The 27,457-nt window shown below is 42.9% G+C and overlaps 1 pseudogene; it reads right to left on the reverse strand.

The window, feature by feature from the left end:
• Positions 1-23,820: 23,820 nt before the first annotated feature.
• LOC101159808 lies at positions 23,821-25,701 on the reverse strand (annotated as a pseudogene).
• Between the last annotated feature and the right edge of the window lie 1,756 nt (positions 25,702-27,457).

The following is a 27,457-nucleotide window of genomic DNA, read 5'->3' on the forward strand; positions in this document are numbered from 1 at the left end:
GAGTCATCCTGGTCTCTTTGCTGAAAAACAGCCCCAAAGCATGAGGTTTCCACCCCCGTGCTTTACAGTAGGTATGGTGTTCTTTGGATGCAACTCAGCATTCTTTCTCCTCCAAACATGACGAGTAGAGTTCTTACCAAAATGTTTTTGGTTTTATCTGACCATAGGGCATTCTCTCAGTCTTCTTCTGGATCATCCAAATGCTCTCTAGCAAACTTTAGACGGAACTGCAGATTGACAATATATACAGCCATATGGATTGTACATTAGCCCTTCCATGCTTGAATTGTTTCCAATTATATAAGAAATATTCTCCAATGTTTTTTTCTGTTCAAAGTGAAGCTAAATTAAACTAGGTCCTGGATTTAATGGTTCTTTGCAAATTAGTAACAAACTGGGTGAAGGGGTTAATATAATGTTTCACATTCTTTGTAGTTGGATTAAACAAAATCACATCTAAAATTTACAAGAAATTTATTTCAAGCTATACAGTATTATTTTATTTTTGTGGCATTCAATTAAAATGTTTTGTCTTTTTTCTCCTTCTCACTCCCTGATGCATGGAAATTGAGATTTTGTGAGATTTTTTCTCTCCTATTTTTGAGTCTGTGTTGAGATTGCGTCTATGTGCAAATTGTTACAGTGTGTTTTTGTGTGGACATGTGTTACTCACACTCAGAATACATTTCCATGGCTCTCACATCCCCTTTATTTTTGATGGCCACTCCGGTGTCTTCTGCTCTCAACCTCACTTATGTTAATGTGATTTTAGGTCTCAGCTTGCCTGATGTTAGCCCATTTTATATTAGTGCTATTGATCATCGCATCGCCACAAATAATTGTGCAGATAGCTGCTATCTGCCAGTGGAAAATGCAGGACATACAGATGGGCAGAAAAAGTGAGGAGTTTGCAGAACGATGGGAGAGAATAAAGAGGAGAAATCAATAGAATGTAAGCAGTTTTCACTCTCTCGGGAGAAATTCAGGAAAACTGTCATGTTATCTTTCCCTGAAACACAGACTCACTGAAACAAGTAAAAAGTTGGGACAGCTGGGAGACACTAATGATTACTGGTCCAGTTGTAAAATGTACCATATAATTGTACTGCTGCAATTTGAAATAGAAACACTTGGACTATTTGCTCAGGTTTTTGCCAGTTGGAGCTGCATTTGCTGTCTGTATTTTTACAATTAAACCTCTTTTTATCAGCCAACCTTCACTAAAAAGGCTGCAGTCATTTCAGTTTCTCTTTCTTCTTTTTGTTAGAAGAGGTGGACAGAGGTGAATATTTTAGGTAGTGACAGTCTTTGAAGGAACAAAAGAGTGAAGGACTAAAAGAGTGATGGACACTGACTATATGCTGTTTCAAAAGATTTTTATGAGTAAATAACTTCTATTTCTGAGTGACAGAATTGTGCCAGTGATCAACAAACACCTCGAGGAGAATAGACGATGACTCCAATAACTGATTTTGATGAAATGTCAAAGTGAATTGAGCTTGTGTTATTTATGCTTCAGAGTCTGTAGGTTTACATTGGTATTTATTAAAAAAACATGTTTTCTTTGTGAATCTCACGTCAGTATATCCAAAGGTATTTAAAATCCATACTAAAAAAAAAACAAAAAAAAAAAAACAGCAGCAATTGTCTCAAAAAGCCCCTTTAACCCTCGGCGGCAGGCTCCTCAACACGCCGCGACTTTGTGAAGACGACCAGGTGGTCATTTGGATGTTAACACAAATAACCACTTAACAGTGTATTACTGAAAAGTACAATAAACCAAGAATTTACGCTGTTCGCATATGTTTTTAAAAATATTGAATATAATTCAAGGTACAAATGTTTTAAAGTTGTGTTAAATCACATTTATTGGGTTTGTTTTATTTAAATTCTCCTCTCTGAGAGGCATCATGTTTTTCTTTGGGTGAAGCTCTAAACTAAAGGCAACAAAAATCACGTAGATGAGTCACGTAGAAACATACCAGTCTACTGTAAATTTTGCCAAATATCTCCCCCAATAACAAAAAAAAGCCTTAATAGTGGCAAAGATTAAAGTATACATGTTAAAATACATGAAATGCATATTAAAATATTATTTTCCTTGCTTACACAGCTTTGTTGTGTTTTGTCATTCCTCCAGTTCTTTTGTAACTGTCTATTCCATACACTCAGAAGTCACACGGGACCCATAAAACTAATAAGAATTATCACAGGCGCTAATTACAATTACAGATGTCAGAGGTGGGAAAACTTACCATGGACTGTAAATTGATGCGAAATGTCTCATCTTGCATTTGTCCCAGTTTAAATTTAGAGACAAGAATTTTTTGATAGGCTTCTGAAAAATTTGATTTAGTAAATTACCTCCTCCAAAATACAAAAAGCTGCTTTCTAAAGTTCTTCTGAATTCTGCTTTACCACAAACAGTTTAAATCCCACTCTGATCATAAATTGATTTGTTTTAAAGCCTTCCCACTGGTCTTTTAAGTGTGATCATGCCTTTTTTAGCCAAAATGAAAAATGCTGTATCGTTTTCTAGAACGTAGTTTTTGCAGAGCAGCAGTAGTTTATTAGAAATTCTCCTTTGAAATTTGGGCAGGACCAAGGGCATGGTGCAAGTCTGTCCCCATTTCCCATGATCCTGTCATTTACACTCTCTCCTACAGCCCCTCACAGCCCCAACCTCACATTATCAGTGGAACAAAAATGGTAAGCAATATTGGAGCTATCCAGCCGTACACTTTTGAGCCAGATGCCAGCTCAGACGAGGAAAATGAATTTGAACCTTTTTTTTACCAGGGGATTTATCGGAATGGCCTGTGATTTGATTGTAATTTCTACATAACTGGAACTGTTATCTAAAATGTGGACAGAGGACATTTATTTCAAATATTGCTTTTGATGTTACTCATTTTCTTGGTTGAAGCACGCTGGATCAAATGTTTTCTAACTGTTTTAATTTTGTGTTTAAACATTTTTGACTCTATTGTTTTTTTAGGACTTTAAATGTCATTAAATCATGTATTTTATTTTGTCCCGCTTTGGCCGTAAAGAATAGAGGAGTGTTCTGGTTTTTCTTCTTTTAGAACAAGGAAAATGCGCAGAGTTGTACAAACGACCCTGTTTCCAAAACAGAATAATGGAAACAGCTTCAAACTTCTTCTTGTTTAATGTGATGTTGGACGGAATGACAGATGAGGTTAGACAGGAATCTCTGTGGACCATAATGTTTGCAGATGACATTGTGATCTATAGTGAGATCAGGGAGCTGGTGGAGGAACATCCAGAAAGATGGGGGTTTGCTCTGGAAAGGAGAGAAATATGACAGTCAGCCACAGCAAGACAGAGTATCTGAAAGGAACTCAGGTGGAACCTTAAGGTTACAGGGAGTAGAGGTGAAGACGGTGCAGGTTAACCGTCCAGTGCAATGGAGAGTCTGAGAAACTTGGGTGAAACTTCTAACTTTCCCTGCCTTTGTTTGATCAACCGAAGCAGCAGGAAATTCCTCATCGTTTTTTTAATTTTATTTATTTTGCAAAAAACACCAGACAATAGATTTCAACAGTGAGACTGTACATCACTTAGTAATAAAATATTACATCCCTTACTTGGGACTTCGGTATCTACAGTAGCAGATATGTGGCAAAAACTTGGCAGGAATTTAACATAGTGCGTTAAGACCCTCCAGGATATTAAAAAAAAAATCATTTTATGTTTATTCAATTTCAAACTAAACTGAAAAAATGCTTTTAACTGCCAGTATGCAAATGTTTTACTGTTAAAGAAGAGCTATACATCAGTAAATGGAAAGTTTAACTGCCAATGTAACACTTGTTTGTTACTTAATTCCAACAATTTTTGTGACTCAGGATTTGGCATTTACGGTGTCGGACATTATTAGCAACAACATTCTTTTAATTATTACATAGAAAAAATCGCTCTGCACATCTCCCTTCTTTTGATATTTTTTCTTGCTTGCTTTCGATTGTAGTTAAGTACAAGGAAAAACACAACAACTTCTGAAGGTCAAAGTCTAGTAGCGTCATACAAGTTCTTTAAAAAGTGTCACTGTAATTCTTTAGTTGGCACAGGCTGACTACTTTGACAAAAGACAATACATGGTTGGGTTGTACTACTTTAATTAGTAATGCACATCATAACTAAAGTAAACTATTGTGAATCTAAACTGAATCTCCTGAGTGTCTTTCTTGTTCCAGTTGTTAAAACTATTGTGCTGTTATGCTAATGTTGGTCTGCTCATTGATTTAAGAAAAAACGTACTGTGGAACCCCTGAAAAAGTACTGATACCAGACTGCTGAGGCAAAATGTTGCTTACGTCTCCTTATTGATCACCAATTCTTTTTTCTTCAGTGGTCCCAGCGTTCAGATTTATTCAGGGAGTTAAAAAAATCAAATAGTTCATTAAAAGCCAAAACTCCACAGTGGGATGACACGTAGCAACAGCAGAAATGTTGGGCTGAGTGTAGCAGGAACAAAACTGTCCGTGGGACACATGGGAAAGAAATGACAACATTGTGGTAATGAACACAGGGGACTTATATGCACACAGATGAGTACTGATAGGCAAAAACAAGAGCGCAGAAACCAGTAACTAAAAATGAGAGCTACTTTTGAAATGCCCAGGAAAATGGGTTGAAAAAAATTCTCCCCATGTTTTTGTCTATTCTTACTGGAAAACATCAGAGGGTTATAGAAAGGTCGCTGAAGAAAACTTCTCACAACGTAAGAAAAAGAGGATCTGAGCAATTAGAGCATCATATATGACTGTAATAAAGCCAAAACTTTTCAAAGATAGGCTAAAAAATAAAGTTTCCTTTCATATCTCAAGCGAGTAGCTATTACACAAATTAGACACAATATAATAGTTAACGGCCCTATACTATGCTATTTGTAAGTATTTTATAGGAAACAATGTCCATATATATCATCCTATATTACCTTTGGCACACAAAAATAACACATTTATTTATTTATTAAATATTTGTTAAATTCCTGTGTTCTTTTCCAACCCATGAAGATCTTTAGGGTGCTTTAACAGGACTGAAATCGGGCAGGTTTAACTTTGCAAAAGAAGTATGAATCACTTGCATCACTTTCTAAAGGGAAAGCTGCTTCCTTTTGTTCTGAGAGTCCTCAATGCCTCCAAAGATAAGATTTTCCACTAGGACAGTGCTGCATGTTTAGGTCAGTCAAGGTGTAAATGAAATCTTTCTCCAAACCTAAACCCCAAAACCTCTACAATGTGATCCAGAGGAAAATTGATCGTTTCAAGACCACCAATCATAATTGAGCTGCTTGCAGTTTTTGCACTGAAGTCTAGTTTAATTGCAGTTATTAGAAATCATTGCACTCACTGGGAATTTAAAGTGGCTCTGTGTCTCCTGTTTCATAGTGACTGTGATGTGTTTTTGGCAGGGCTTTCTCTTTCAATGTGCTTATGAAAGAGACAAGACAAACCCAACTGTACACAAGCAGAACTGCAAGTTACAGTTGGTGTCATGGATGAGGTTATGTGGAAAAAGTAATGTCAGCTGTCAAGTAATACTAAATGCAATTTACTAATAATTTGAGAATTAGGTCAAAAAATCAAAAACTATCAAACAGAACAGAAATAGTCTTTTCTTTCTGAACTGAAACACAAGCACAGCTTGGATTATCAGCAGTTACTTCCATCTTATAACTCGCAGAGAAACGTTGACAGCTCTGAGTAAAACTGGAGTCTGTCTGCTTGTCTGTTGCTTAATTTAGGACATTTTCTGCAACACTGAGAGCTAAAATGTAATCAAGCCAACTGTCAAATTGTCTTTCAGCAAGCTTCACGTTTTAGCTAAACCAGAGGTGGATCTTCATCAGAATTATTCTAAATTAGATGAAATATTAATAATTATAAAAGTTCTTTGCAAAAAGGAAAACATTGCAAAAAAAAGTCTTATGAATATCATCTGTTGATTTAAATTTACAATAGAATTTAACGACGGGAATTTAAATATTAGCAATGATCATTTAATGTCGAGTTGCCCAACTCAAGAAAAGTCACAGAACCTTCATTAACAACACTTTTGTGGCCATAATAAGAAGAAATCTTGATGCCATTTAAGCAGATTTGAATACATTGTGCTGTTAGGACACTTTGAAGTAGGAGTATAACAATGTAAAGAGAAAGTGTGTTGCACCTTACCAACCAAGCATGTTCTATTCCTCACACACCACCAATGTTTAGGTTTTGTGTGTCAGAGGTTCCAGAGTTGTGACCAGCATGTCTAGTTTACCGTCTGACTGTTCAAGAGTATAGATGAATCACATTTGATCTCTTCTCCAGTTCCCCGGTCTCTCTGAAAATCAAATTCTGTGATTCAGCTGGGCCACAAATGAAACACCAAGAAGTACAAATCTAAATTGTGTACTTGCACAGACATGCAAAGCAAAAGTCCTTGCATAAATAAGCAAGTTCAGCTTTTGCGTCAAACAAAAGACAGTCTAACTCTCCAAGTCAGGAAAGTTATCGTTTTTAGTATTTTGCATTATCTATTCATCTCGCTACTATAACTGGGAAGTTCTTTGAGGTATCATGCAGGCATGAATGACCTCCAGCAATTGATCATCTTAGGAGATACCATTTTTAAATGTTGGTGCTTAAGCTTTTTTTTTCACCTTGGTTACAGGTTATACAGACAGTATAAATTCTTCACGTGCAGCGTATTATTGAGAAGTGATGATAAGATTAGTAGATTTTAGTGCATTAACCGGTGAAAACCCTGACATCAGAATCTCTCTGTTAAAAAATATGAAACTTTGTGTTGAGTTCTCAGAAAGAAAGCTATTTCATTCTCAACAGTAGCTTCATGCTTGGTTAGAGTTTTCTAACAAAGTTCAGGCCAGCAATGTGAATCAAAGTGACGGGAGTGTGGTTGATAGTTGTGTATGCTCCTGTGTTGTGGGCTCCCCATTTACAGAACCCTCATTTTGCCTCCCTAACCAGCTCTCAAGCGACACAGAAGTGAAACAGAGATGAAAAGAAATGTTTTACCACTCTGTCACTGTACATTTTACACAGACAGAATAAAGATGGTGCAGGGACACAATTATCCGGCTGTGCGAATGCACAAGTGTATGGAATGCTGTTGCTTGGCAGTAACCCAGTTGATAGTCAACCATGCAGCAGGTAACAGGGGCGAACTCAACTGAATGTCCAGCAGCAGTTCTCTTTTTGGGTCCAGTGACAAATCCAGCAGTATAACTTTTATTGTTAGCCCACCTCTTTGTCTGCAGTCCCTTTCTGCTTGTATAGAAACTAAAAGCAGAGTCAGTTTTTGTCTAGAGATTAACATTGATTTGTTACCACTGCAGAAGGTTTAGAAGAACATTATTTTATTTTTCTAAATTTGTCACAATTCATATAATGACTGACAGAAACAACCGCTATTGCTGTGAAATCTCACATATTTGTCAACTCCTTTTTTCCCGTCATCTCATCATCATAAAGGTCTTGTGTAGAAGCTTTTCTCAAAAGCAAAAGTAAATACTACTTTACACCAGTTCATAAATTTGTACCATGACTGCCAACAAAGCTCACGCAGCGACTCAGGACCCAATATCACACAGAAAGATTTTGATAAATATGTTTTTTGTTGCAGAGAAACATCGCAGACTACTGCTAGAACAACACAATTCTAGGGTTAGCTTGACTCAACTATCCCTTGTGGTCACACTTTTCAAACTGAGGTCCCTGGACCTCCAGTTATCCACAAGACATACTGCCGCAGTTGTTCCAAGTTTTATTTTATACTTCTTGCATGCTATATCGGCCTCCAAAGAGTCTGATCTTCACTTTGTTTTGAACTCAGTTGTTCCTGCTGTTAGTTTTGTGAAACTAAGAGCACTGCAGACACATTTATTCAGTCAACTTTACCAAGATATACATGACAAGTTGCTGTTTTCCCTCTAAATTGTGATCTCTGTCTGTCTATCTTGAAAACAATTTCAATTGCTTTAATCTCTAAGCAGTCCACACATCCATCCGTCAATCCTTAGCAGTTGACGGATGCTCCAGAGCAATTGGAGAATCAGTCCTACTAACTGTAACCCTTGTGCTTTCCTAGGCACTTTAACGTTGGGAGTGGGGTCATCTAGACCCACTAGACAGTGCTCTGAACCTTTTTTCTTCAATGATTTGTGATCTTCACTGGTGTCCATGGATTACATGAAATCTTTCCACCTTTATCCACCTTTGTCATTGTAGGAAGAACATGTCAATGTAAGGGTGGGGTTATCTAAGATAGCACAAGGGTTAAAGCAATTTACACAACACCGCAAACTGACAAAAAAGTCAATGCATGGTAAAATTAACAATTTTGAGGTGGGCGGCTGTGGTGCAGCGGTAGGTCGGTCGACCCATGATCATAAGATTGCAGGTTCGATTCCTGCCTTGCATGTGTCGAAGTGTCCTTGGGCAAGACACTGAACCCCACCTTGCCTCTGGTGGGAGGTTGGCGCCAGTGTTCGGCAGCGGAGCTGCCGTGAAAGTGTGTGTGAATGTGTGTGTGCATGGGTGAATGGGACTGTGACTGTAAAGCGCTTTGGGCCTTTGTAAGAAGGTAGAAAGCGCTATATAAGTATATGCCATTTACCATCACCATTTAAAAGTGTAAACTTATAAACAGCCAAATAGCCCCTAGACCCCCAAGGGTCAAGTTAGTTCCAAACTGACTGTATTTATGGAAAAAACATTTAAGAAGCAAAATGCAAGATGACTGAGTTTCTGTAAACAGAGGTATGGTGTCAACGATAAACTGATTCTGTCTATGATAGTTACCTTTCTCTTTCTGTTAACTTTTTAAAAAAAAAAAAGAAGAGTAAGCCATTTATAAGTCTTCCTAGCTATATTTCTAGCTGTGTGTGTAGTCACATATAAATTTGTGTAAGACTAGAATCGGAAAAACTGGAAAAAAAGTCCAGAGTGTCTATTTTTAGGGCCCGAGCACGGAGTGCAAGGACCCTATTGTAATTCGAATGTTTATTATTATTATTATTATTATTATTATTATTATTATTCTACCGGAAGAGTCGCCTTTTTGAGGCCTTTAACATACCCCAAAACTCACCAAATTTGGCACACACATCAGGAGTCGCGAAAAATTTCGTATTTTATAGGAGATAGGCATGGGCGCAGAAAAACGGCTCGATAGCGCCACCTACAGTGACTTTTGTCCCGACGCCCCGCATACGCTTTAACGTACAAGCTTGATTTTTACAGGGCATGTTCTTGCTGGTGTCAGTTGTTGTGGCGAAGGAGACGGGGAGAGATGGTGACATCTTTATCTCTGTTGAGTCACAACGTCTGACTTAAATTAAAACGTCAAATGTTTAACTAAATACATGCTGGTGTCAGTTTTTGTGGCGAAGGAGACGGGGAGAGATGGTGACATCTTTATCTCTGTTAAGTCACAATCCTCTGACTTTATGGAAATATGGTTTCTTTTCCTGCATCATGAATACATATAAGGCATTACAAATTTACATTTTTTTCTGTAGTTAGCAATTGAGTAAAGAATCAAAATCCTTTTTTTGCATATTTCTAAATTTCAAACCATCTGATTTACAAACATATTACAAGTACTCAAAAAGTACTTCAGAAAGTAATTGAAATTTATGTATCTATTGCATTCCTATGGCCTAGTTATTCATGATGCAGGTTTTGCTTTCCTTGCCATGTGACTTCAAAAAAGCAAAAGACATTGGTAATGGTACTCCCAGTTACTGGGATGGGGTTCGATTCCCTACAATGTCCGTGTTCTGAGGTCACATAAACATTTTTTTAATGTCAGTGAATATATGTCTTCATGAATTAACTTTTTTAATCAGAGAAATTTCTATAAATCTCGCCATAGGAGAATCCCCACCGCACCCACCCAGACTAGAACATCAACGGGGTCCACTTCACAGCCGTGAGGCTGCAAAGTTAAACTCCAGCTTCCCCAGAAAGGGCAACAACCACAGACCAAGCCGACAAGCCCTGGCAGAAAAAATCCGCACAAGAAACACTGCAGTCTGTTCCAAAAAAATATATAGTTTTGCCATTGCCTTGCAGATCACAGTAAAAGTGATTTAGTTTTCCAGTAATGTCAGTCAAAACTGCAAGTTCAAATTTACCATATTCTTATTCATACTCACCATATTCAGCAGACATCTCTAATAGCACCTTGAAAATCCTGTGCTGTTTTGCTTTGCAGCTGAGGTTTTTTATGATTTTCACAATAGGAGTCATTATGTGTCCAGAGCCAATCACTTCTGCACATAAGGCCTGCTGGTGAATGAAGCAGCAGTAATGCAGACATTTTGGAAAGTCTGGGTCAGCTTTACAGTGAGTGATGAAACCTGTTTGTCTATTGATCATAGCAGGAGCCCCGTCTGCAGGTATGGCTACCAACTTTTCTAATGGTACCTTTTTCTGCACAAAAACTCCTTCACCGTGTTATACATTAAAACTCCTCTTGTAGTTGTCTGTTAGGGCAGTTGTGTCAATCATGTTAAATGTAGCTTGCAGCTCCAGAAACCAGAAGGAAGACTGAAGCCAAACGGTTCGAGCAGGGCGTTGTTCTTGGGGCGGTCGCCCATGCCAGGCGGTCGCACGTGCTCGGGCCCGCTAAATGCTACTTGTAGCTTTAATTATTATTATTATTATTATTATTATTATTCTACCGGAAGAGTCGCCTTTTTGAGGCCTTTAACATACCCCAAAACTCACCAAATTTGGCACACACATCAGGAGTCGCGAAAAATTTCGTATTTTATAGGAGATAGGCATGGGCGCAGAAAAACGGCTCGATAGCGCCACCTACAGTGACTTTTGTCCCGACGCCCCGCATACGCTTTAACGTACAAGCTTGATTTTTACAGGGCATGTTCTTCAGATGGAGACCTACAAAAAAGTCTGAAAGGGCCCACCTGTCACTCGCACAGGAAGTCTGATATATTGAGGTCAATATGTCATTTTTGCTTCATTTTGGACATTTGCAGGCCTCACTCTAGAGCGAACTCCTCCTAGAGATTTGTGAATATTGACTCCAAACTTTGGTTTTGTGAACTAAACACATGTCCGATCTTAAATTGCGAAGCTTTTAAGTTTTTACGGATGTTTGTGACCGTGGCGGCGCGTCGAAAATGGAGGTCATTTTGAAAACACGCCATGAAAAGAAAAATGGCCATTACTCAGCCATGCAAAATCCAATATGATCCAAAGTTGATATGCATGATTGTAGTCTGACTTTGAACACATCTGCAGTGGAAGAATCTGGAATAGGTGTAGCGCCACCTGCTGGTAAAAGGAAATGACATGTTTTACTTGGAGCATCACTGCTCCAAGTAGGATGAGCCGACACACCTCAAAATGATGTCCACCTGTTGAAAAGCCATTGATGTTTACTCTGATAAAAAGCCATAACTTTCAATGCGGGGGTGTGGTCGTGACAGAGCGGCGAAGTTGGGCGTCTCGCCATGCACACAAAAGTTGCTCTCACGTGCACATTCCTTGTCCAATCTCACTGAAATTAAATAGATTTGATGAAACTTCCATTCTGAACCAATGGATATGACAATCTTGGACGAGCTCCATAGCGCCACCTAGATATTGACAAATACATTTTATGTCACATTCTGACCTATCTTTTCTCTGTGCTTTGTCCGACATTCATAAAATTACAACAGGAGATACTCATAAGGGTCTTCTCTCATCGTCTAAAGTTTCATGGGTGTACACCTGACGGTGCCTGCGCAAGCCACCACCAAACAGGAAGTGGTTGATTGCGTTGCAGTCAGATAATTAAAAATTCATAAAAAATCAGCCGTTTGTATCACGAGGCTGAGATTTCAGAATGAGAGGCCTCTTACATATCTCCAACTTAGATACACAGCACTTGCATGGGTGAACAAAAAACGGCTCAATAGCGCCACCTACCATGTTAGTTTTTGAGAGCCCCGCCATGTTCTTTAACATACAAGCTTGATATTTACAGGACATGTTCATCAGATGGAAACCTACAAAAAAGTCTCTTGGGACCAAGCTGTCAGTTGCACAAGAAGTCTGCTATATTGATGTCAATGTGTCATTTTTGCTGTGTTTTGGTCATTTGCAGGCCTCGTTCTAGAACGAACTCCTCCTAGAGATTTGTGAACAATGACTCCAAACTTTGGTTTTGTAAACTAGACACATGTTTGATGTTAAATTGCGAAGCTTTTAAGTTTTTATGGTTGTTTGTGACCGTGGCGGCACGTCAAAATTCGAAGGCGTTTCGAAATCACGCCATGAAAAGAAAAATGGCCATTACTCAGCCATGCATAATCCAATTTGATCCCAAATTGGTATGCATGATTGTAGTCTGACTCTGAACACATCTGGAGTGGAAGAATACGGAAAAGGTGTAGCGCCACCTGCTGACAACAGGAAATGACATGTTTTACTTGGAGCATCACTGCTCCAAGTAGGATGAGCCGACACACCTCAAAATGACGTCCACCTGTTGAAAAACCATTGAAGTTTACTCTGATGAAAAACAAATCTTTCAACGCGGGGGTGTGGTCGTGACAGAGCGGCGAAGTTGGGTATCTCGCCATGCACAAATGTTGCTCTCACGTTCACATTCCTTGTCTGATCTCACTGAAATTAAATAGATTTGATGAAACTTCCATTCTGAACCCATGGATATGACAATTTTGGACGAGCTATATATGTTCATAAATGATCATGAAGCATGATCATATAATCAAGCTTCATAGGAAATCAGCCGTTTGTCTCAGGAAGCTGAGATTTCAGAAATAGATGCGTCTTACAAAGCTCCACGTTTGAAAAGCAGCACTATACGTAGGAGAAACATTTAACCACCTTAATCACCCTATTGTGCTGAAAGCAAATTTTTGGACATTTTGACTCAAGCAAACACGGCTGTGTGCTCACATGTAAATTAGCCAGGAGTGGCAGACAGAAAGTAGAACAGTTAGAAAGCCTAGTTCAACACTAAAATACAGCAATTTACTTTGTTTTGTTTGTCTTTTATACATCCTTAGCACTAATCATTGCTTTTTTATTCATCCAAAATACAATTAACTTTATATTTTATCTTTTTTTTTTTTTTACAAACAAAATATATGAATGTGCTCCAAAACAAAACCCAGTCTCAGTACACTCCTACAGATGTAACATCAGACAGTAAATGTCTCTTTTATGCTTTTTTAATCAATGCTGCAACTTCTTTTCATTTCCTTTCAATACATCCAAAGAAATTAAACTACAACGACAACAAACACAACATATAGCAAATGTCTCTAAGAAGATTGTGTATATACATTATGTACCACCTTTAAACACCAAATAAATAACAAATCTTTCTAATACAATCACAAAAAATGGAACACAAAATGTAAAACCCAAATTAGAAATTGCAATTTTAAAAAGATACATTTTTCAGCAGCTTTTCAAAATCAATCACATATTTTACTCTTCTGTGGATGAAACAAAGAAGTCCAGAGCAATGTAGCCACTTCTCCAAAGTCTCTGTCACCTTCAGTTTTACACAAAGTCTGTGAAAATCCACCATACATTGGTCACATGTATTCAGAGACCTGCTAAAAGTCCACAATTGTAAAAGCTCTTATATAGACAACTGTTTGTTTGCTTGGAGCTCTAAATATAAAAAAAATGCTTTTCTATCACCTAGACACAGATGGAGAACCATATCAACTGGATTAGTAACAGGGAAACATGTTTAGGTTTAAACTTACATCAATAGACAACATGAAGCTGTTCATCACATTTTTGACCTAAACATGTAAACACATCCTTGGCTCTGCGGTTAGGAAATGGTACTTGGGAATCTCTTCATACCAGGAGCCAGCCTGAACATTGGAACATCACCACAGTGCCCATCCAGACTGGGACAGCAACGGGGTCCACTTCACAGCCGTGAGGCTGCTGTGTTTAACTCCAGCTGTCCCAGCAAGGGAGACAACTGCAGCAACATCCACTGACCAAGCTGGAAAGCCCTGGCAGAAAAGATCCCCACAAGAAAAACACTGGCTCAGGCAGGCTGGTCAATAAAAAAATATAGTTTTACCAATGTCTTGCAGCTCGCAGATCAAGTGGTTTAGTTTTCCAGTAATGTCAGTCAAGAATACAAGTTCAGATTCACCATATTCAGCAGATATCTCCACCAATAGCTCCTTAAAAATCCTGTTCTGTTTTGCTTTGCAGCTGAGGTTTTTTATGATTTTCACAATAGAAGTCATTATATGTCCAGAGCCAATCACTTCTGCACATAAGGCCTACTGGTGAAAGAAGCAGCAGTAATGCAGACATTTTGGAAAGTCTGGGTCAGCTTTACAGTGAGTGATGAAACCTGTTTGTCTATTGATCATAGCAGGAGTCCCTTCTGCAGTCACTGCTACCAGCTTTTCTAATGGTACCTTTTTCTGCACAAAAACTCCTTCACCGTGTTATACATTTCAACTCCTCTTGTAGTTGTCTGTTAGGGCAGATGTGTCAGGAATTCTTCTCTTGTGGAAACCAAAAGCTATGCTGAACTGTTGCCGTCCACAGACTCATCACACTGGACGTTAAACCACCTGCACTTTGTAAGATCCCGGTCCAGCTAATTGGCCAAGTTATCAGACATAGCTGACACTCATCTAGACATTGTTGTGAAAATTGAATGAGTTCTATTGTTCTCATCCTTAGGGACAGTGATAGCAATTATCATCATTGCTTGTTTCTTAATCTGATAAAAACCTTCTTCTACTTGATGAGAAAATGAGCAGGTCTAAACGAGGCTTAGATTTAAGAATTTTTTTCATGCTATATGCAAAAGTCTTTGTCCTTTAAGGCAACAGATTATAGTCCCCCCCCCCCCCCCCCCCCACAGGCTGCTGTCATATTAACATTAGCTTGGAGCTCCAGAATGGACAAGAGAAAACGACGAGAATGGCTCGAGCAGGGCGTTGCTCACGGGGCGGTCGCTCGTGCCAGGCGGTGGCACGTGCTCGGGCCCGCTAAATGCTACTTGTAGCTTTAATTATCTCTGTTTTCTGTCCCTAGTCAAAAATCCAGTAGCAAGCACTAAAAGGCACTGCATGTTTTCATATGAGGTGCTTTGTGATTCCAGTGAGATAAAATCCACTGAACAATAAAATCAAACAAAAGAGAAAAATCAAATGAAAGCATCCATCACTGCCACATTCACAATTCAGACAGTTTCTGAAGTACAGAGGTGATCATCCAAAAAAGGAAGCCTTCTCTGGAAACAAACAGTTTTTTCCCAAGTGTATAAAGCAATGGAAGATGAAACATGTTCAAGAGAAAAGGCCTAGTTTGGAGAGAACCCAGACTTGATTAAAAGAAGACAAGAAGGACAACAAAGTAAAACAAACTCTATGAGCTAATTACGGAAAACGGCAACTGAACAAAACAACAGACAATAAAAGGAAATTTCAGCTCTTTATCAATATAAAACGTGTAATTTTTCCAAGGGAATCGTTTTCCACATTTTACAGCAGCAAAACCAAACATTCAGATGCAGCCCTGAAAATGTTAACACTGTGAGTTTGAAATGTTTAGACTTTAGGACCTTTAACAAATACTCACTTTTATACTAGTGTTTCCTCTGTGATATGTTTTTCCAATCTAATGAACTTCAGCATTTCATTACAGACATTGTTCAGGAAGAAATTCAAAGTCTCCTAAAATACATAAAAGCAATTCAACTTCTTTCTGTTAATGTTAATGTATTAATTTAAAATGTTGTATTTATACAATACAAGTTTCCATTTTTCTTATGTATATTATTCACTCTGTGAATTTTTTTATGACTGAATAAAAGTGGCTTTCAATGAAATTCAAAGAACAGTCTGATATTGTATTAAAACTTTAAAACAAATCAAATATTAAATGAAATTATTAATTTGTAAAACAAAATTTAAATGGATTCCCTATTCTGGGAGTATTTCTTTTTCTTCTGAGAAAATCACATTGGTTATGGGAAACAGCAGGTTAACTTCAAGTTCTTCAGTTATCTGGTATAAACAAAAAATGTTCTACCACTTCCTGTTTGCAGAATGAGCAGAAACAAAAGGAACTGACAGCAGGTCAGATTTCTGGTTTATCTATTAGTTGTTTGTCACACCAGTCTTCAATTACTCCAATGTAAAACAACCAAATTTCACCACAGAAAAAACTTCCTTCTATAGTGTTCCTTCGTTTTTGTCGCTGGAGGTTACGTTCTGTGCCAGTCCTCATCCCGGATTGTGTTAGGAAGGGCATCCAGCGTGAAATTCTCTTCCAAACTATCTGTCTCGCTATACAATAAGTGAAATTCGCTAAGTAGAATAATAGATGTATTAAGGCTGTAAAACTTCTTACACACGTAATACACGTTTTTTCAGACAGATATGAACAGATATAAAGTTCAAAGCTTTGTAGAAAAATGAATTCAGTATTAAAGAATAAAACAAAGATCTGATCGTGATCAAAGATTTGTGTAACTCTGGATTTTGTTCGCAAACCAAGCATTTTATGTTCCCTCTAAAAGGAAGAAAGTATAGCTTGCTGTTTTTTTAAAAGTACATTCCTTTGCGGCTTTGCCTGAGTGACCACACAGAAACACACACATTTGAAAACAAGCCGCAGACGCTGGGAGTCCATGTCATGCTCCAGCTGAGATCTTATCAGGGTGTGCTGGGTGGTAATCAGAAGGTATAATACATCAGGCAGCCGGCCGGCCACGATGAAGACAACCTCAGCGCCATAACCATAAAATTATAACATTCTCAACAGCCGGTGAGTCTTTGAAATAGAAAATGAGACTGAAGAGTGAAAAAGATGAAGTGTCCACCAGCACAGAGTGAAGATGAATTCGGTCAACGCTGTCTTCACTTTGACATCAGCCATGTTCCTCACTCCTGTTTTTAAGACCAGATTGGTTTCCACATGTGGTCTTCAGTTGTAGACTTAGCTTTGATAACCTTTTGATTGCTGGTTTTCATTGCTTTCTGGTGAAGTTCTTCTTATCTTAAAACTTCTTTTACTACAAACTGAAACAATCTGCACTTTTTGTGTCAACAATAAACTTTTATTGTTCCGGTTTTACTATTTCGTGTCAAGAATTTATAGACTAATTAAAAATAAAACAAAGTTCCTCTTGGGGACTAGAAAAAAAAAAAGAGCGTGAAAATTTTGCAACATCAAGCAGTCTGCTGCCTTGAATAAATGCATAGATTTTTGTGGCTGCTCACGTCAGGCACTGGACTCTGGTATCACCTCTAATAAGAGTACAACTTCAACACAGTGACATTGTGCAGTGTGCAATTGTTTAATCTGAATTCTCTAACGCCATCTGCCACAGTGGCTCTCTCCAGGGGTCCAGTGCTTCTCAAGTGCTGCCTGTCACTGCCCTGCTCCCTGCCTGGCCAAACCAACAGTCAGGGTGACATTTCGCAGCTCCAAACCTCCACTTTCATCTGAGCTTACCTCCTCTCCCTCACCTTTTGTTTGAATTACGGTAACTTTAGTTTTCATTATGTCCTATTTTTTACAATTCTTTCACTTTGGCTGGAAATGTGTACGTTTCCAGGAATGACTTAAGGACTGAAAAGTAGTTGCATTTTGGGCAACAGTTTGCATAGTTGCTCACTTATTTAAGACGTTTGGGCTTTTTTCATTCGTAGCAACAAAAACATTGCCAAGAGTAAATTTCTGCAAAGTGTCATTATGAAAGCAAAGCACCTCCTCCATCAGTAAAGCAGGTCTAAACTGGGAGTAATAGGAATTTCAGACCTTTTGTGTGGGATGTTGTGAGGGATAGTTTAACCTAAATACAACAAAATGTAGATTACGATTGTGTAAACTGATGTGTTTCAGAAATACTATTATTATTTTGCAGCCTGACTCCAACCCTGACTTGCACATTAAAAAAAAAATTTCAAACTTTTTTTTGAGGTCTGTGTTTTTTCAATTCATTTTTCTTTCAATTTAAAAACAGAGGTTTTAAGTACATACTGTGCACCTGCTATTGTGTCAGCACAGATTATATGTTACTCGGCAGATTAAAAGTTTTGCCCCCAAATTTGTTCAGAAAGTGAACTGTAAAGAACAAGGTGTGCCCCAGTCTTTTATTCTGTAGAAGATTTGAGCTCAACAAAATGAAGAAATATTAAGTTGTTAGATTAACAATATTTAATAAAGTTTGACATCAAACAATTTAGGTTATGCAGAGAATTAGTTTGGCTTCAGCGCACTGGACCAAACCTATGCCTCTTTTAACCCTTGTGCTATCTTAGATGACCCCACCCTTCCATTGACGTGTTATTCCTACCATGACAAAGGTGGATAAAGGTGGAAAGATTTCATGTAATCCACGGACACCAGTGAAGATCACAAATCATTGAAGAAAAAAGGTTCAGAGCACTGTCTAGTGGGTCTAGATGACCCAACTCCCAATGTTAAAGTGCCCAGGATAGCAAAAGGGATACGGACATGGAGGGGCACTGAATGACACACATTTCTCCTTTTTTTTCTCTCAGTTGGCTAAGTACCCCCCCCTAGGATGTCCCCCTCAGTTGACAATGTGTTTGAATGTGGCTGCAAACGCAGGGTCCGATTGTATTTGGTTTATAAGTGTAATGTGAGCTGCAGTGGTGTGTCTGATGCATAAAAGCAGAGGGGTCATTATGTCAATCTTTGTTCACAAAAAGTCACAATATGCATACAAAAAATACATTATTTCAATCTATTCTACAATAAAAGTTTGCTTACACTGACAATATTTTCTTTTGTGCACAAACCTGCTTCAGAAGAGCATTGCCTCTCTGCACCAATGCATTTGTCCCATCTGTCTCTTGTGGCAGTTTCAAATAACATTACAATACATCAAATACATTTACCAACTTAACGGCTCTAATCCAAACAATTTAGAAGTGATTAATGCCTCAAGTTTTTTAAGCTGGGCTCAGTAAATTACTACAACTTTCTGAAAAACTGTTTATTGAGGTTGAACTCTAATTACACCTAGCTGCAACATATTCCCTTCACTGTATTGTTGTCTCATTGCAAGAAGACAAACCCATGTCAGTCTAAATCTCATGTCACATCAGGATCCATAAACAAGGAAATCCTAGCATGAAACAAAAAAGTATTTTATGTCATAATACTCTGCGTTGCGTTGCATTACCTTTACCTGGCGTCACGTTGCGTTAAGTTACGGTTTACGATTTTTCATCGGCTAATGCTAAGGTGATGTGTTATTCTGTTACCCCAGTACATGTAGGAGTGAAGCCTACAAGAGTAAAGGGACGAATCTGACAGATTCTTCTTTAATTGAAACCACAGATAATTAGGGGGGCTCTGCAGGCAGTTTGCAAAAGTGATCTGCAGCATGTACTTCTATCCTGCATCTGAATTTACAGTCCTCTGACTGCAGTGCGTTTCCATTGCGTTGTATGAGGAGACTGTCCCACGACCGTGAGTTAATGTCACGGTGCCCCCGGCCGGGCCCTCTTCATGAGGTCCACCTGCTGACAACGGCTGCACCGCGTCAGCCTCGTCAGGACCAAGGCTCTTAACCCTTGTGCTGTCTTAGGGGGAAAGAAAAGCATGGATTAAAAAAAAAGGTAAGGAGGGGGGGTCATTTTAAAAACGCATACCCCCCTTTGGTATGGACCCCAGACAGGTACACCCCGTACACCCTCCCGCAATCGAAGAGGGTCGAGTTCCTGAAAAAAATTTTTTGTACGTTTCAGGCACCCTCTATATCCCCGACTGGTAGAGGGCGCCAAACCCCCCTTTTCTTTTTTGTCCCCGTCCAGCAGAGGCCGCCATTTCTCCATTTTAGTTATACCCCCCGACCACCAGGGGTCTTGTTTTCCACCGTTCATTTCTATACCCTGCCTCTAGGGGTCACTAATACCCCATTCTCTTTTATTGCCCTCAGCCACCAGGGGCGCCACTTATTTATCAACCACCTTCCTCCCGCTGGTTCGTGGGGTTCGATTGACCCCAAGTTTTTTTTTTTTTTTTTTGTGTGGCCACTGAGGGGATTGGCGCTGGCTCATGGGGTGCGATTGACCCCAAGTTTTTTTTTTTTTTTCTTTAGCATTCACTCTTCTCTCATGGCCCACCACCTGGGGTCTCGCTTTACCGGTTCCCTTTCACCCGCTGGCTCATGGGGTGCGATTGACCCCAAGTTTTTTTTTTTTTCTTTAGCATTCACTCTTCTCTCATGGCCCACCACCGGGGGTCTCGCTTTTCCGGTTCCCTTCCACCCGCTGGCTCATGGGGTGCGATTGACCCCAAGTATTTTTTTTTTTTCTTTAGCATTCACTCTTCTCTCATGGCCCACCACCGGGGGTCTCGCTTTTCCGGTTCCCTTCCACCCGCTGGCTCATGGGGTGCGATTGACCCCAAGTATTTTTTTTTTTTCTTTAGCATTCACTCTTCTCTCATGGCCCACCACCGGGGGTCTCGCTTTTCCGGTTCCCTTCCACCCGCTGGCTCATGGGGTGCGATTGACCCCAAGTATTTTTTTTCTTTAGCATTCACTTTTCTACATCACCCTTGAGGCTTTTCGAAGTGTACTGTTTGTGTTTACGTTTCTTTTTTTTTTTATGTGATCAAGAAAGGTCAAGAGAAACAAATGAACAAACCTAAATGGTTTTCTGCTGCTTTTTTTTTTAAAAAAATAACCGGAAGCAATTTCGGCTTCCATAGTTTTCTTCTTCCGGTACTAGCTAGCTAGTTCAAACCAATTTGGTCTCCAGAGAAGATGCTCTGGTTGTTTTTGCTGTCCTGCAGTCTTGTTCTGTCCAATTCCGGACAGACAGTCAACGGTGAGTGGCTCGACCCGTTTGACATGCTAAACTACGAGGCGAGGACCAAAACAATGAAGAACTCTGAGGTTGGTCAACGTGGGATGGTCGTCAAATCCAACTTCTTTGAAACAACTTATTTTTTTTTTGATATTTAGTTAATCTTACTTGCCCCACAGTCACAAGCCAGCAACACTGGTGCTGCTGATCCACAGCAAAGGGAGAAGGCAAACTAACATGTGGCCCACTGTAACCCACATGTCACGGATCTACAGAAACAGGTTCGTGTTTGAGCTTTCAAAGAGAAACTGATGGTTCCAATTCGGTTCGGGGTCTCACGGACCCCGCGAGAAAGCGCGCGGAGCCACTGTCTGGTTCCAATTCGGCTGGGGGTCTCACGGACCCCGCGAGAAAGCGCGCGGAGCCACTGTCTGGTTCCATTTCGGTTCGGGGTCTCACGGACCCCGCGAGACAGCGCGCGGAGCCACTGTTTCGTTTTAGTTAGTGTTTGGGGTCTCACGGACCCCGCCAGGCAGCGCGCAGAGCCACTGTTTCGTTTTAGTTAGTGTTGGGGTCTCACGGACCCCGCCAGGCAGCGCGCGGAGCCACTGTTTCGTTTTAGTTAGTGTTGGGGTCTCACGGACCCCGCCAGGCAGCGCGCGGAGCCACTGTTTCGTTTTAGTTAGTGTTGGGGTCTCACGGACCCCGCCAGGCAGCGCGCGGAGCCACTGTTTCGTTTTAGTTAGTGTTGGGGTCTCACGGACCCCGCCAGACAGCGCGGGGAGCCACTGTCTGGTTCCAATTCGGCCTGGGGTCTCACGGACCCCGCGAGACAGCGCGCGGAGCCACTGTCTGGTTCCAATTCTGTTCAGGGTCTCACGGACCCCGCGAGACAGCGCGCGGAGCCACTGTCTGGTTTCAATTCTGTTCGGGGTCTCACGGACCCCGCGAGACAGCGCGCGGAGCCACTGTCGGGTTTCAATTTTGTTCGGGGTCTCACGGACTCCGCCAGGCAGCGCGCGGAGCCACTGTCGGGTTCCAATTCTGATCGGGGTCTCATGGACCCCGCCATGCAGCGCGCGGAGCCACTGTTTCGTTTTAGTTAGTGTTGGGGTCTCACGGACCCCGCCAGGCAGCGCGCGGAGCCACTGTTTCGTTTTAGTTAGTGTTGGGGTCTCACGGACCCCGCCAGACAGCGCGGGGAGCCACTGTCTGGTTCCAATTCGGCCTGGGGTCTCACGGACCCCGCGAGACAGCGCGCGGAGCCACTGTCTGGTTCCAATTCTGTTCGGGGTCTCACGGACCCCGCGAGACAGCGCGCGGAGCCACTGTCTGGTTCCAATTCTGTTCGGGGTCTCACGGAACCCGCGAGACAGCGCGCGGAGCCACCGTCGGGTTCCAATTATGTTCGGGGTCTCACAGACCCCGCCAGGCAGCGCGCGGAGCCACTGTTTCTTTCTAGTTAGTGTTGGGGTCTCACGGACCCCGCCAGGCAGCGTGCGGAGCCACTGTTTCGTTTTAGTTAGTGTTGGGGTCTCACGGACCCCGCCAGGCAGCGCGCGGAGCCACTGTTTCGGTTTAGTTAGTGTTGGGGTCTCACGGACCCCGCCAGGCAGCGCGCGGAGCCACTGTTTCGTTTTAGTTAGTGTTGGGGTCTCACGGACCCCGCCAGACAGCGCGGGGAGCCACTGTCTGGTTCCAATTCGGCCTGGGGTCTCACGGACCCCGCGAGACAGCGCGCGGAGCCACTGTCTGGTTCCAATTCTGTTCGGGGTCTCACGGACCCCGCGAGACAGCGCGCGGAGCCACTGTCTGATTCCAATTCTGTTCGGGGTCTCACGGACCCCGCGAGGCAGCGCGCGGAGCCACTGTCGGGTTTCAATTCTGTTCGGGGTCTCACGGATCCCGCCAGGCAGCGCGCAGAGCCACTGTTTCCTTTTAGTTAGTGTTGGGGTCTCACGGACCCCGCCAGGCAGCGCGCGGAGCCACTGTTTCGTTTTAGTTAGTGTTGGGGTCTCACGGACCCCGCCAGAAAGCGCGGGGAGCCACTGTCTGGTTCCAATTCGGCCTGGGGTCTCACGGACCCCGCGAGACAGCGCGCGGAGCCACTGTCTGATTCCAATTCTGTTCGGGGTCACACGGACCCCGCGAGACAGCGCGCGGAGCCACTGTCTGGTTCCAATTCTGTTCGGGGTCTCACGGACCCCGCGAGACAGCGCGCGGAGCCACTGTCTGATTCCAATTCTGTTCGGGGTCACACGGACCCCGCGAGACAGCGCGCGGAGCCACTGTCTGGTTTCAATTCTGTTCGGGGTCTCACGGACCCCGCGAGACAGCGCGCGGAGCCACCGTCGGGTTCCAATTATGTTCGGGGTCTCACGGACCCCGCCAGGCAGCGCGCGGAGCCACTGTCTGGTTCTAATTCGGCCTGGGGTCTCACGGACCCCGCCAGGCAGCGCGCGGAGCCACTGTTTCGTTTTAGTTAGTGTTGGGGTCTCACGGACCCCGCCAGGCAGCGCGCGGAGCCACTGTTTCGTTTTAGTTAGTGTTGGGGTCTCACGGACCCCGCCAGGCAGCGCGCGGAGCCACTGTTTCGTTTTAGTTAGTGTTGGGGTCTCACGGACCCCGCCAGGCAGCGCGCGGAGCCACTGTTTCGTTTTAGTTAGTGTTGGGGTCTCACGGACCCCGCCAGGCAGCGCGCGGAGCCACTGTTTCGTTTTAGTTAGTGTTGGGGTCGTACAGACCTCAAAGACAGCGGGCGGAACTATTTATCCTTTTTCTTTTTCTTCTAAGTATACATTTTACCAAATCTTCACTGAGACTCTTTTCGTGAGAGATGAGGGTCGGATGCTTCCTTTGATGGTCGGAGTCTCAGAGCTCAGGTCAGTGTCCCTAAACTTTGGTCGGAGCCTCTTTGTAAGCCCCCTTGTAACTAACGCAACAACAATTTTTTTTTCTTTCTTTTTCCTTTGTTTCTTTTTTTCAAAAAAAAATCTCATTTCACTTAGGGTATTTAAAGTCACTGACTTCTGCTGACTTTTCCAACACACTGTTTCTTTTTTTTTTTCTTTTCATTTTCGAGTAGGGAAGCATGAGGGTTCTTCGGACCGTTTCGTTTCTCACCCCACTCTGCTGGTGCTGCGGTGAGCGGGAGGACCGGGTCATTAAAGTAACCTTGCAGCGGAACGCTCTGGCTGCCATTTCCGTCCGCTTTGACGAAATGGACCATGCGTGGCCGGGCTGCTATTACTCGTCTCAATGTGTACCGTATCTTGTACAAGACAGTAACTTTACGTAACATGTTCACTAACTAACTATATTCTCATAGCTGTGTCAAGTATTCGAGAACATGTAACCTTTGTATACGGTAATCACTTTGTATAACCTGTGTATATGCTGAACGTTATATGATTAAAAATTATACACACCAATGTATTTTTCTTTTGCATTTCAATCTTTAAAAAAAACGAGATTGTCGTGTGATGTATCCACTAATTAGAAAACTGTCTCTTCAAATAGTCATGTTGTCACAAAACACATGAGCAAAAATGAAAGCAAATATGCAATGTTGAGGTTCCTGCTTAACTTTTATTTGAACAAGGCAAGAAAACTGTACAGTAGTCATCAGGGAACGAGCTCTACCGAATTATCATGGCACTGCCATCTATACAACACGAGCCATCTTGTCAAACATCCTACATCCTACTCCGTTTTTGGGAGCTCTCCTTGACCCGGACAATGCGCTCCGCTCTGCGAGACATCTGAACGGCAACGAGCCGCAGAACGTCTTGTCTCTGCGGCGATACTCCGCTGACGACTGGGAAGTCGGTCGAAGGACGGCAATCTCCTCCAGATTGATTCGAAGCCCTCGGAGCAGAGCGTCGCGGGACGAAGCTGCGTTTCGTTCACTTCGACATCGTGGGCTCGGGCCGCCAGAGCCGAGCCGGGCTCCGATCGCTGGAGATCCCCTCGCGTGGGTGTCGGGGCTCCGGCCGAGGCGTCGCCCTCGTGCACCTCCGAGCCTCGCTTCAGCATCCAAGTGTGGGCCAGTATGTCTTTCAGCGTCGGTCTCTCTTCGGGCGTGCTGCTCAAACACCATTTTATCAGGGCCACGCAGTCCTATGTCCCCGTGCACCATGTCGTACAAAAGAATCCTCAACGACCAAACCTCAGACGGAAGAGCTTTGTAGCATCCTCGGGTGAGTCGTTCGGGGGGCGCGTACGTCGCAGTCCCGTCGAAGGTGTCGTACTCTTTGTCGGGTTTGAGAAAAACGGCAGAGCCAAAGTCGATGAGTAGCAGCTTGCGCGTAGACAGGTCCAGCAGCAGGTTTTCGTCTTTTACGTCCATGTGCACGACACCGCGGCTGTGACAGTGGAGCAGGGCCTGGATGACCTGACCTAAAAATTCTCTGGCAGTGTCCTCACGCAGAAGCTTACAGGTTGTGATGTAGTCGAACAGATCTTGCGTGTTTTCTGGCTTTTCCGTGATTATCACCCAAGCTCCCCGGGTCTTGTAAAAGTCCAGCATGCGGATGATCCCCGGAAACGGAGGGTCTTTGGAGACCATTTCCAAGGCGACCGCTTCGAGCGGCTTACTGGTCCCGTCAACTTCACAGCATCTCGTACGCAAGAGCGGGACAAACTTCAGGGCCACGGAAATCCCGTCGCACCGCCTCTTTCACAGAAACACTTTGCCGAAGCCCCCTTGCCCAGGCAATGGCTGGACATCCAGTACTTTTCCAGGATGGCGTCCATGGCAGAAGGATCGATTTTTCTTTTTACTTCTCTCGAACCTTCACTGTCGAGCTCTTTATGGAGCAACTTCCCTCGAGTGTTTGTTAAACCTGTGTAAGGTTACTTTGACCTCTCTTGGTTTGCACGGAACAAGTCTTGAAGGGGCCTGTGATCCGAATCTTCTGGTCTAGTTTCCGTTTCCGGCTTCCGGTTTCTGGTCCACCGCACTCCCGTCAGACTTCTGCGAGGCAGAGTCAGACAGAGAGGGAGAAGGAAGGCACTGGAAGAGAAAGAGGAAGAGATAGAAGGTGGGCTTTCTTTATGAAGGAGGAGGAGGAGGCTGACTGGGAGAAGGAAAGGGGACAGCGAGGTCCAACCACAGAGGCCAAGACTCAGTGCAGCGCGGAAGATTTCTCCCAACGGGCCGTCCTCTGCGTACGACAACTTCCAAATGCGAAAGGACTTTCCACTTTGCTGAATCTCACGAGGCTTCATGCTGCTGAACCTGGATCGCAGAGCTTAGAGCTCAGGACCAGAGAGAGAGATTTTTTTTTTTCACGTAAGCGAGTTCATGTGTTAAATCCTAATTGTTCAACGGGTTAGCTTTTTTTTTTTCTTCTTTTTCGAAACAGTTGCGCTTTTCGAGCACAGCTTACCGTACCTGGAATCGACAAGAGTCTAAAGCTGCCTTTGTTGGGGTGAACAAGCGTCACTGCTCCAGAGCTCTGCGTGCACAAACAGTTGTGCTGATCAGAATTAATTTTATGCACACCAACACCTCTACTCCCTTCCCCCCCCTTCATACAACATGGGCTTCCATTGTTCCTCCCAAGCCTCCACCTTTTTGTTTTACTCCTTTCACCCTTTTCCTTTTGCTCCCAAACATTCTTTACCCTCTCCTAAGCCTACCAGTGTTCTTTTCTTAGCCCAGAACTTTTTGTGTTCCGAATTTCTGTGTTGCTCCGATGAACAGCGGATCGATGCCACGGAGGACGCTTGGCCTGCGAGATGCCGGTCTGACTATTTGAGCTTCGCTGGAAAGCCAAGGAGGCAGGACAGTGACCAAGAGTCGAAGTCAGACTCCGCGAGCGTCGGTCGCACTCTTTGAACTGGACTCGGCCGTTTTTGAAGCCTGGTCGGATTACGCTGTTCGTGTCGGTCAGACGCTGCAAACATCGGTCTGACTCGTCCGACCCAGAGAGTCGAGGAGGGGCTACATAAGTGCTGCCAAGTTTGCTCACAGAGGACTGACCTCAGACACCAGCGTTCGTTCGTACAGAAACACTAGAGAGATTCGACCCCTCTCTGTTCTAACGAATCCCGCAGAGCGACGATTTTGGTTGGAAGCGAGAACGAAAAGATGCAGAGGCAGGCCCACCCCGAACAAAGAAAGATCTGCGGGGGGCAACGCAGATACACCACGCCTTCTCCCCTGCGCAACCTGCAGCAAAGGAGAAGGCACGCAACGGAGAAGAGATGGAGAGATGGAAAGCGCTTCGACCGGACGCCCGAGTGGGCAGAGGGCAAGACCTCCCGCCGCGACCAGAGGGACAGAATTTGTGATCGTTCCCGAGGAAGCAGACGCGAGCCCGCCCTGGGACGCGACCGTCTCGACCGCGAGCCTCCCCTTTACCCGACAGATAAGTGGCAGGTTGGGAGGGAGCTCGACCCTGAGCACGCGCATCGTCGAAGAAAGGCAAACCCTGCCGGCGGTTGCATGCGAAACGGAGGCGGCAGATATCACCGGAGTGAGAGGATTAAGCGCAAGCGGGACCCGAATCTCAGCCCTCGCAGGACTAAATCCGTGGTTCGGCCCTTGAAAAGGAGGACCGAGCCAGAGGCGCCCGGCGGTAAAGAACT

The sequence above is a fragment of the Oryzias latipes genome, chromosome 5 (assembly GCF_002234675.1).
Source record: "Oryzias latipes chromosome 5, ASM223467v1".
Lineage (NCBI taxonomy): Eukaryota > Metazoa > Chordata > Actinopteri > Beloniformes > Adrianichthyidae > Oryzias > Oryzias latipes.